Consider the following 9,363-nt stretch of genomic DNA (forward strand, 5'->3'; position numbering starts at 1 on the left):
TTCATTAAATATCTTTAGTAAAGGATAAGGGTAGAAATTCTATTTTGGGACTTCAAGGCTAAAAACATGCCAATGAATAATAATTAGATTTATATTTCAAAAGAGAAGTTATTTTAAGATCTTTCACTTCCATATAAGGAAAGATTAAACGATTTGCTATGAGTAATAAATAATTTCGATGAGGCGTAAGAATACAGAAAAGGCAATAATGACTGGCCTCTTCACAATTTTTAATTATCCTATAAAACGCAGGAGCAATGTTTTTGCGCGGCTTTTTGTTGTTTATCATGCCTAGCTAACGTACGCCAGTTTAGACGCGATATGGGTCTTCCTCTCTCCAGCTTCGAGGGGGCTGAAATGTATGCTTTCACCATCGCCACTAAATACAAAAGATTATGCACAACATGGACTCATTAATCGGTGCGGATCCACCGTTATTTCAAACCGGACAGGATACTGTGGCTTCGCGGAGGAAACTAGCTTAAAGGAGCCTGGCTGCAACGTAGAAATTTTCCCCATCAACAAACAACACCGGAAAAAAAAAGTTAACGGAAGTAAGCGGATTCGAAAAACTCATTCCTTCACCCACCCGGGAGAAAAATTGCTTCATCGGTGACCAAAAAATATCGCCATAATGGAAAGACAGTGTGAGGGAAGGAAGGACGATTTTACGGTACCAGTTCCGGTACATTCGCGGCTACTAGAATGCTGATATTGATTAAGGTTTTTTTGTCACAGCCATGAAAAGTTTGATGTCTAAGATCAGTGCCTTAAGTGGGAATAAACATTCCATTGTAGTGAGTCGGCACCGAGTGATAAAGAAAGTGTTATTGTGAAAACAAAATATATAGAAAAAGAAACACCAATTATGTGCGCGATTTATATTAGAGGAGCTTTTTGCTCCTTTATGGAAAATTCCTTCATAGGAAAAAGATTTTTTTTCCTCCTTCGAAGTGTGATAAAAGTGCTTATTTTTATATTACAAAAGAGAAATCCTTTGCATATCTGCATATATTTTTTTCTCCTTCATAATGAATAATTTTTATTGGATATTTTAGAAATCTAAAAATTTTTATTACGAATCTTTGAATGAGTAATCGTAAAATATGAAGTGCATTTTTGTGTTTATATTGCTTTTTTTTATTATTTTTTTTAATGAAATAATAGTGCATTTATACTGTTTTTAAAATGTTTTTAAAGGAAATAGATGTGGTTCAAACGTCAATTAAAGTAGCGAAAGCAAACAAAATTAAGTTATTATTTAAACTTTTATTTCCCGATGAAATATTACGTTTAAACCGTAACAAAATTCTAAATTTTTCAGAATTTTCTTTTGAACCTAACGATGATGAATTTTCGAATAAGCTTAAAGAAATTAGTGACAAATTTAAATTTTCAGAATTAGTTAAAATTTCTGACATTCTTAATATTTCCAGTGAAGGAAATAAGGAGGAAATTGCCAAGCATATATTAAATTGTTTATGTGATTTTAATTACTTAAAAAATTCTATTGTAATTGAAAATCCCTCCGAAGATGTGGAGGAAACTACTCAGTTTGAAAGTAAACAATCTCAAACTGATTTTGAACCACATTTACCAAATAAAACTTATGTAAAGAAATTTACACAAGTTAGTTTAAATTCTATCTGTACAAAAAGTAGTGTTGATGAAGATATGGTATCCTATAGTCAAAGTTCTAGTAATAATATAAATAGGGAAAATGAAACAAAATTAGTAGTTAGTTTTTCAGATATTGAAGCAGTTACCCCTATGTTTAATGGAAATCGCTATGATAACATAAATTCTTGGTTTGAAAATTTTGAAACTCATGCTAATTTATTTAAATTGTCTGATATGCAAAAATTTTTATTTGCAAAAAGATGCATGAAAGGTAACGCATTAACTTTAATTAGAAGTGAAACTCAGTTAAATTCGTATGAAAAATTAAAAAATCTTTTGCTTGAAGAATTTGGACTTAGTTGCAATAGTGCAGAAGTACATGCAATGTTGCAAAAAAGAAAACAAAGGTATAATGAAACTCTTCAAGAATATTTCCTAAAAATGAGAGAAATAGCTACTCAAAGTGATATTGATGACTTAGCTCTAATCACTTATATAATTCAAGGAATACCAGACCAAACAAATAATAAAACAGTTCTTTATGGAGCCAGTAATCTTTTTGAATTTAAACAAAAACTTAAACTTTATGAAAAAATTAAAAGTGACTTAGATAAAAATAAATTTCAAGCTAATAAGGGACCATATGTTAGGAAGTTAGAAAACCCGAAATATGACATTAAGTGCTTTAAGTGTAATGCACCAGGACATAAAGCCCCGGCTTGTCCTAAAAATAAAAATGTAACCCCGAATGTGACAAAACCCAAAATACATCATACTACACAGGAGAACCCATTGAATCAATGTAAATATTGCTCAAAGAAAGGACTTTTGAATCAATTTCACATGGGCTCCACGTGTGTAAACAACCCTAGTAATGTGGTTGATGTGAACGTTCAAAATATGACAAGTAATCAATAGCAATTACTAATATCCGGATATATAGTTGAAAATGAGTACGAAAATGGATATATAGTAGAAAATAGGTACCTAAATGGATATAAAGTGAAAAATGAATACGTAAAGGGACGTCCAAAACAAAATAAAAATGAAAAAGTAAAAGAGATATTATTGAATGTTGATACCGGGTCAACATTAAATGTAATACCAAAAGATTTGGTGTTAAAATTGAATATTCCTATTAAAAAATGTAAGGAATTAAAGGTTACCCAAACGAAAGGACAACTAACACTTAACAAAATTTGTGAGTTTCCCCTTAAATTAGGCAAAATTGTTAAGTCAGTTAAGTTTTTTGTAATTGATACTGATTTACCATATGCTTTACTTGGGTTGCAGGCTTGCAAAGAGTTTTGTTTGTTTATTGATTGTGTCGGGCCAGTTGTTACTCAATTTGGTAAGAGATTGATCACCTCTGCTAATACTAACAATGACAACTTATCTTTGCACATTAGACAGCAAAATTCTCAAAATGTTAAGGGTAAAAATGTTGAAAAAATAAAAGTTGAAGATGTTTCAGTAAAAGTAAACATTGAAAAAAATAATGTAAAGGGTAACAAAAATAAAAGGAAAAGGACAAATAGGAAAAAGAAAAAATGTCCAAAAATTTCAAATGATTCGAAGATAGATCTAGGTAATGGGTGCACACATTATCAGGTTAATATCGACGAAAAAATAAAAAATGAAAGCGAGATAGAAAATGTGGACTTAAAAGAAATTTTAAAAAGTTATGATGATATTTTTGCGAAACACAAACACGACGTAGGAGAAATTAGAATGGAACCGCAAAGAGTCAGGTTAACCTCAGATTTACCTATATCTCTAAGGCCGTACAAAACATCCCCAAAACAATAACAAGAAATTGATTTACAAATAGAGGAATTGTTAAAAAGAAACATTATAAAAGAAAGTTAATCCCCTTACGCTGCTTCAGTAACTTTAGTGTTTAAAAAAGATTAAAATAAAAAGAGTCGCTTATGTATTGACTTTAGGAAATTAAATCAAATTACAAAAACAGATTCTGAACCTCTACCTTTAATACAAACTTTAATAGAAAAATTGTCGAATAGTAGTTATTATTCTAAAATAGATTTATCACAGGGATATCACCAAGTTCGTATTCATCCTGATGACACTGAGAAATTAGCATTCGCTACTCACAATGGTCTATTTGAATACTTAAGATTACCTTTTGGCTGGAAGAATGCTCCGAGCATTTTTCAACGTACAGTTCGTACAATTTTAAATAAACATAAAATTAAATTTGCTACAAACTACTTTGATGCATCACTACTTTGATGCATCAAACTACTTTGATACTCAGAAAAATTTCAACAATCTTTTGAACTTTTAAAGAATGCTAATATTTGTAAACCAATTTTAAATTTTTTTAACCCTAATCATGAATGTCATCTTTTTGTTGATGCATCGTTAGTTGGAATTGGATCTGTGCTAAAACAAACAGATGAATGTGGTGTATTGCATCCTGTAGCTTTTCATTCTCGTTCATTAAGGGACTATGAAAAAAAACTATGCAATTACAGAACTTGAATGTCTTGCTATTGTCGATTCTCTAAATAAATTCCATCATTACCTTTTCGGACAAAAATTCACCATACATACTGATCATGCTGCTTTAGTTTGGCTAAGAAATGTTAAAAATTTAAAAGGTAGATTATTTAGATGGTTATTATTGTTAAGTATGTATGAATATGATATTAAATACACAAAAGACTCTGCTAATTTTGAAGCAGATTGGCTTTCAAGAGATGCAATACACTCAATTGTCCAAAGTTATAGTAAAAATAATAATGTTCATGTTTCACATTAGATGAATTTGAGTGAAATCGTGGAAGCTCAAAGGAAAGATAACTTACAGGGTAAATTTGTTGATATCAATAATGTTTTACGTGTACGTAAGAAAAATTTTACTAAAATAGTTGTTCCATTTTCGTTAAGATTAAAACTTCTGCAAATTGCTCATGATAATTTTAATCATCCAGGAGTTCAGAAAATGATTAACTTAGTAACCCCTGTTTATTATTGGAACAACATAACTTCAGATATAGCAAAATTTTGTAAACATTGTCATACGTGCCAATTAAATAAAAAACCGCGACAAAAAAGATTTGGATTATTACAATCCTTACCCCCAGTTAATCAATCTTTTGACTTACTAACAATAGATAGTGTTGGTGGATTAAATTACTATAATTCAACAACAAAATATTTAACTTTAATTATTGACCACCTTACACGCTACATTTGGGCTTTTGCATCAAAATCCATTAGCTCAGAAACGTATACAAATTTTTTGCATCAAATTTTTCAAAATCAAATCCCTAAATCCTTGTTGAGTGATCGAAACGCTGCCTTTACTTCTTCTCATTTCAAAAAGTTTTTGAAACATAATAAAATTCAAAAATTATTGACAACTGCACATCATCCGCAGTCTAATGGCAAGGTTGAACGCCTTGGTTAAACAATAATTACGCGTTTAAAATGTAAAATTAATGAAAAACCTAATAAAACTCCATGGCCTGTTTTGTTAAAAGATATATTTAATACTTGTAACTTAACTCCCCATTCTGTAACAAAATTTCCACCTGCATACCTCTTGCATGGTAGACTCCCCTACGAAAATCCCTGAAATGAAAAAGTCTATCCACCTGTTGAAAAAGCTAAAAAAAATAGCAATTCAAAGAACTGGAGAATATCACGAGAGAAATAAAATTTATTATGATGCTAGATTTTTAGATATAGACTTTAAAAATGATGAATTAGTTCTGTTTGAAGAATTTACTTATCCTAATAGGAGGAAATTATCACATCCTTTCAGTGGACCATATAAAATTATTCAAAAAATTTCAGAAGTTAATTACAAAATAAATAAAAAGAATATTTCGAGTGAACAAAATTTTGAAATAGTACATATTTCAAAGCTTAAGAAATATCACAGCCCACGAATGTTAAAATTAAATCATGAATAATCACCAACAGAAAATTTTTTACTTTCTTCAAGGGAAGAAGTAACCCCAATATTTTTGAGAGATCCGAACCTCAGCTTCAGTTGGGAGAGAGGGCGAAGTAACTTGAACTTTTTTTTTTCAACACAGTGAGAAAAAACTTTTTAAACTATTTCTGTTTTATCCAGTCTGGATCTCTCAATTTCACAGTGCCTCATGAAATTCTGTTTTCCTCCATTTAAACGGGGAATACAGAATTTCATCTAGTAAATAACCCCATTAACCACACAGAATCTTAAATTCTGATTAAATGACTCTTGTTGTCCAGTTAGTTTTGCATAAAAATTTTGTATATTTTTCTGTTAAAATTTTTGAAAAGTTTTTTTGAATAGTTATATAAAGATGTTTAATTTCTTTTTCTTTCTGTTTATTTCACTGAATAGATAAATTGTATTATTATGTTTTTATTGTTGTTACTGTAAATAATTTTTTCACATATTGGGAAAATTCTATTTATAGTAGGAAAGAGGACAGTCATACCAACGTAAATTTTAAAAATTCATAGTATTCTAAATTCTATTATAATTTTTTTTTTTGGCTTACCAACAAATTTTTTTTGGGGAGGGATGTAATACAAAAATTAAATTATTTTGTATTAATAAAAGCATTAAAACTTCATTCGCTTTCATAAAATATCTTTGGTAAAGGATAAGGGTAGAAATTCTATTTTGGGGCTTCAAAGCTAAAAACATGCCAATGAATAATAATTAGATTTATATTTCAAAAGAGAAGTTATTTTAAGATCTTTCACTTCCATATAAGGAAAGATTAAACGATTTTCTATGAGTAATTAATAATTTCGAATGAGGCTTAAGAATACGGAAAAGGCAATAATGACTGGCCTCTTCACAGCTTTTAATCATCCTATAAAACGCAGGAACAATGTTTTTGCGTGGCTTTTTGTTGTTTATTATGCCTAGCTAACGTGCGTCAGTTTAGACGGGATATGGGTCTTCCCCTCTCCAGCTTGGAGGGGGCTGAGATGTATGCTTTCACCATCGCTACTAAATAAAAAAGATTATGCACAACATGGATTCATTAATCATGCTGTTTTGACTTGCAATTAACTAAAAAATATCGGTGCGGATCCACCGTTATTTCATATATATATATATATATGGGTCATTCTCACGAAAACTGTCATTTTTCAGTTCATAAAATCCCAAAAAAGTAAAGTGAATATAAAGCTCTAAAACTTTTTATATTAATAGAAATATGTAATGGCATTATAAAGAAAGTATATATCCTATAAATTATGCTTAATATTTAAATTAATTAATTTTTTAAATAATTAATTTATAATTANCCAACCTCCAGAGGTAAAATTAAAGTCCTACCTTCTTCAATAACCCGAAGAAGAGTTGGGAGTTACCAGGGGCAGCAAGAGGATACCCTCTGGGCGTCCACCAGTTCGTGAGAAACACTTAAGGAAAAAAAGAAAATGAAATCTCGCTGAAAATGTGAGAAAAAACCCCGGTAGCACAACATCGCATTGGAAAATTTTCATTATCTTTCACTATATATTTTATAAATTATGTTAGTTTTTTTAATTACTTAATTCATTTAACAGTTACGTATGTATGTTACGTATAAACCTGTACGCAATATATGTAAATAAAAAATATTTTTAAAATTGTGTATTATCTATTAATTGCATTTATTATTCTAATATTGAAAGAGTATCAAGGTATCTATGACCTCCATAATAAATAAAGTATTTACTGACTTTTATGTATATTAAGAAATTGGATCAATTTTTCACAAAGTTTAAGATCTCATCTCATAGCAAAAAAAGTAATTTAATAAATATTTTTTTTTTCAATAAATGCTTCTAGTAATGAAACAAACGCTTTCAAACTTAATTTTTTTATATAGTTTTACTCAAACTCGTTTTAAAACTCAGGTAAACTCCAGGTTTTCAGTCTGAACTGATAGAATAAAAAACACAGTCAGAACTCACAAAATAACTTACAATTGTTTTCTTACTTTACTTTTAGTCAATTCATCTTAAATCAGAAACAATTAGATATTATTTACGCGAAATCCAGATATTTTGATAAATTCATATTAAGTATAAGATGAATAACTATCATTTAGAGTTTAAAACCAGTGACACATATTTATTACACATATTTCTTTTTTCCCTTGCGAGAATTTCCGACTACTTTAAAATTTTAAAAATATCGTTTATCTCATTTACAAAATATTATTACTTTAAAACGTGATAGCATTTTTGAATACTCTATTTTTTTTTCTTGTAAATAGCATGTCTTTATAAATTTCTAAAAAAAAATCTTCATAAAAAAGTTTGCATTATTCTTTTATCAAGATTGTTTTAATGGAGAATATCACTAAAATTAAACAGGTTATGTTCTCTTTGAATAAAAGTTAAATATAATTAATTCCTCAAAATAGCGTTCCAATAAAACATGGCATTAAAATGTTACGTTATTTTTTGTGATTGGTTCATTAATAAAATATTTTTATTTCTTCGCAAGCTCAATTCTTGGGAAAAAAATTAAATCTGTTTTATCAAAAAACAAGATCGTTTTATAAAATATAAATTATTGCGTTTAGTAAAATATAAATACAGTGTATTTGTAAAGTTATCCTAACAATAAAAAGGTTTTTTTCCTTTTTTAATTCCCAGCGAAAAGGAATTAATGAGTTATTTTTACAACAATTTATTCGTCAGACACTTACAAATTAATTTCCAGATGAACAACACGAGCTTACAGAAAAAAGTTTTCGTTCATTAAGTTAAAATATATATATATATTTTAACTAAAAAATTGAGAAAATATGGAAAAAAATAAAAAATAATGACAAGAGAAGAACATTATTAACAATAATTTTTTAAAAGTATTTAAAAAACATAATTTTTAATACCTTTAAAAAAAAAATTAAAATTTGGAAAACAAAACTAAGAAAAGATATAATCTCTTCATCAGCTCACACGATTACATCCGCAAAAGGAGTGCTTTCTAATATTGTATTAATATAGCCAAAGCAAAATATATCAATACAACAGTGTGAGGAGCACTCAAAAAAAATTTAAACGAAATTGGAACACATTAAGTAAAAAATATGTACGGAAAAACAAACAAATATATCAAGCAAAAAACTGAAAATAAAATGTAAAGAGATTAGAGAACAGTACACGAAAGGAAATCTACATAGTGAGGAGCGAATTAAATGAACTTAAGCGTACCGGAATCTTTCAAGAATGATTTATAATATTTTCGTAATAAGATTGCCAAATTACAATATATGAAAACAGAACCATAAATAAAGTGATATCTTATGGCACGTTCTTACTGCAAAACTGAAGCGCGTTTAATTTGTTAGTTACCTTGGGTGGGCCCGAAAATGGATGCGCGCAAGGTAATAATATAATACAGGATAATTTAAAGTTTGTAATTAAAAAGTTTAATAATTAAAACAATTATTTAAAAAAAAAAAAAAAAAAAAAAAAAAAAAAAAAAAACAGGACTTACTCGCTTAGAATTGATTTTTAGCAGGAGCCAAATTATTATTGCTGCTGAAATCTAAAAATTAGACTCAAAGAGCAATGCCCTAAACACACGAAATTAGAAGACGAACTAAAAACGGAAACAAAAGGAAAACGAAAGTAAGCTAATAGTAGATAATATTAAGCGCTAATGCTGCTTTAAATATAAACACTATAACATAGCACAACAAAAACAAAACCGAACTAAAAACGGAAACAAAAATGTTTCGTTTTTCTCTTTGTTTTTATTGC

General features: G+C 28.7%; 1 protein-coding gene and 1 long non-coding RNA gene across 2 annotated transcripts in view; one reads left to right on the forward strand and one right to left on the reverse strand.

Annotated features, from left to right (window-relative positions):
* The window catches only part of LOC107453215 (cyclin-dependent kinase-like 4), a 122,408-nt gene that overhangs the window by 87,294 nt on the left and 25,751 nt on the right, over window positions 1-9,363 (reverse strand). The gene's annotated exons all lie outside the window — the stretch shown is intronic.
* LOC139427032 (uncharacterized) lies at window positions 1,631-3,264 on the forward strand. The gene is made up of 2 exons (XR_011638167.1): window positions 1,631-2,573; window positions 2,604-3,264. It is a non-coding gene; the product is annotated as an uncharacterized lncRNA (long non-coding RNA).

This window comes from Parasteatoda tepidariorum, chromosome X1 (assembly GCF_043381705.1).
Source record: "Parasteatoda tepidariorum isolate YZ-2023 chromosome X1, CAS_Ptep_4.0, whole genome shotgun sequence".
Taxonomy (NCBI): domain Eukaryota; kingdom Metazoa; phylum Arthropoda; class Arachnida; order Araneae; family Theridiidae; genus Parasteatoda; species Parasteatoda tepidariorum.